The 2764-nt window shown below is 42.4% G+C and overlaps 1 non-coding gene across 1 annotated transcript; it reads left to right on the top strand.

The window, feature by feature from the left end:
* The first annotated feature begins 2350 nt into the window (after positions 1-2350).
* trnat-ugu (transfer RNA threonine (anticodon UGU)) lies at positions 2351-2425 on the top strand. Its single transcript has one exon. It is a non-coding gene; the product is annotated as a tRNA-Thr (tRNA).
* The last annotated feature ends 339 nt before the right edge of the window (positions 2426-2764 follow it).

Genomic DNA, 2764 nt, shown 5'->3' with positions numbered 1-2764 from the left:
TGCTGGATATTGGTGAGAATGGAGTATGAAGGCGATGGTAGAACTGGGACTTTTTCAGGTACTAGGAATTGTGTACAGATCATTGGGACATGGGGCCATGCATTATCATTCTGAAACATGAGGTGATGGTGGCGGATTAATGGCACAACAAAAGGCCTCAGGAACTCGTCACGATATCTCTGTGCATTCAAATTGCCATCGATATAAGAGACGAGAATGCAGATGAGTTGCACTGAGACGGTTTCTGGCAGTTCGTGCAAAAATTATTAATTTGTGCAAATCCACAATTTCATCAGCTGTCCAGTCTCAGACAATCCCGCATGTGAAGAAGACGGATGTAGAGGTCCTGGGCTGGCATGCTTACACGTGGTCTGTGTTAGTGAGGCTGTGTCGCCAAATTCTCTAAAACGACGTTGGAGGCGGCTTATGGTAGAGAAATTAACATTCATTTCTCTGGCAACAGCTTTAGTGGAAATTCCTCCAGTCAACATGCCAATTGCACACTCCCTCAAAACATGAGACATTTGTGGCATTGTGTTGTGTGACAAAACTGCAATTTTTAGAGTGGCCTTTTATTGTCCCCAGCACAAGGTGCACCTGTCTATTGATCATGCTGTTTAATCAGCTTTTTTATATGCCACACCTGTCAGTTGGGTGAATTATCTTTTATTTCAGCTCATGAAACTTGGGACCAACACTTTTCATGCTGCGTTTATATTTTTGTTCAGTATATAAACAGCTAAAATCGAATTGGTACTGTCTGTTTGCAGTTAGTAAGTGGGCCATACTTATTTCCCTCATAAGTGTTAAGAAAGTATTTACTATATAAACTGATGTAAACAATAAATAAATACAAATAAAAAAGGAAAAAAAAGATAATAGAAAAACAACAATAAAATAACAGTAACAAATCAAATGTAATTTGTCACATGCGCCGAATACAACAGGTCTAGACCTTACCGTGAAATACTTACTACAAGCCCTTAACCAACAATCAAAAGGTAACACAATAAATGTACATAACAATAACGAGGCTATGTACAGGGGTACCGGTACCGAGTAAATGTGCGGGGGTACAGGTTAGTCTAGGTAATTTGTAAAGTGACCATGCATAGATAATAAACAGCGAGTAGCAGCACTGGGGGGGGGTAGAAGCTGTTAAGGAGCCTTTTGGTCCTCGAATTGGCACTCCGGTACCGCTTGCCGTTTGGTAGCAGAGCGAACAGTCTATGACTTGGGTGACTAGAGTCTTTGCTCATTTTTTGGCCTTCCTCTGACACAGCCTAGTATATAGGTCCTGGATGTCAGGAAGCTTGGCCCCATGTGATGTACTGGGCCATACGCACTACCCTCTGTAGCACCTTAAGGTCAGATGCCGAGCAGTTGCCATACCAGGCGGTGATGCAACCGGTCAGGATGCTCTCGATGGTGCAGCTTTAGAATGTTTTGAGGATCTGGGGACCCATGCCAAATCTTTTCAGTCTCCTGAGGGGGAAAGGTGTTGTCGTGTCCTCTTCAAAACTGTCTTGGTGTGTTTGGAAGATGATAGTTTGTTGGTTATTAGGCAAGTCAGTTAAGAATAAATTCTTATTTACAATAACGGCCTACCCCGGCCAAACCCTAACCTGGACGACGCTGGGCCAATTGTGCGCCTCCCTATGGGACTCCCAATCATGGCCGTTTGTGATACAGCCTGGAATCAGACCAGGGTCTGTAGTGACTCCTCTAGCACTGAGATGCAGTGCCTTAGACCGCTGCGCCACTCGGTAGCCAGATGGGTTTAATGATGTTTCATACTTTGTAAATATTATCAAGCAACAAATGTAATCATTTACAATCCTGTCAGAAATCAATTCATTACCTATCCTGGACATTAGTCCAGTTAATTATTACCTTCAAGGAGATGAAGCTGTTGGACAGCGACAAACCACTGAATACAACTTTTATAATTACTCTGATTATTGGCATTCGTTATCATCATCATGTGACTGTTTCCCCTGACAGATTATGTCAGGGGATTAAGGTCACAGAAACAAATAATCCTCAATTTACCAGCAACTAAATGAGATGAACAACGTTTATCTTCATCTCGCCTAAAATGAGCCAGCATAATCACACAAACTGTCCCACAGAATGTACAATCTGCTGTTAAAAGAGAAGACAGCAGAGAAGGGAGCTCGGTGTTTGATTGGCCAGGACGATTATAGCTATTTTTACCCTGTCAAAGTCGCAGTAGCTTGGGCAGACTGACTCCTATACCCATTTCTCCCAATTAAGTCACCTCCGATAACAAAATAATTCACTCTAACCTAGTATCACAAAAGGCAGAGTTTTAGGGAATTGATGAACAGCTTCCCTGTGGCTCAGTTGGTAGAGCATGGTGTTTGTAACGCCAGGGTTGTGGGTTCGATTCCCACGGGGGGCCAGTATGAAAACAAAATACAAAAAATCTATTGTATGAAATGTATGCATTCACTACTGTAAGTCGCTCTGGATAAGAGTGTCTGCTAAATGACTAAAATGTAATGAATTACCTGGAGTCACAAAAAGAACAGAGATTGCTGACTGATTGGCCACAAAGAGGGGCAAGGGTATGCTACACTTGTAAAACTCATGACAAGAGGCCCGTAATACAAAAAAGATTTGATTTCCTTGAACTTGTTTTGTCGACGGACTGTCTCAAAGCCAAAGTGACATCCCAATCAGCAGCTACTATCTACAGTTAGTTTGAGCTGTCACTCACTGCATAAACTGGGACTCTTGC

Source organism: Salmo salar, chromosome ssa24 (genome assembly GCF_905237065.1).
Source record: "Salmo salar chromosome ssa24, Ssal_v3.1, whole genome shotgun sequence".
NCBI classification, from domain to species: domain Eukaryota; kingdom Metazoa; phylum Chordata; class Actinopteri; order Salmoniformes; family Salmonidae; genus Salmo; species Salmo salar.
Note: the sequence above shows the minus strand (reverse complement) of the source record. Positions and strands in the feature narration are given on the sequence as shown.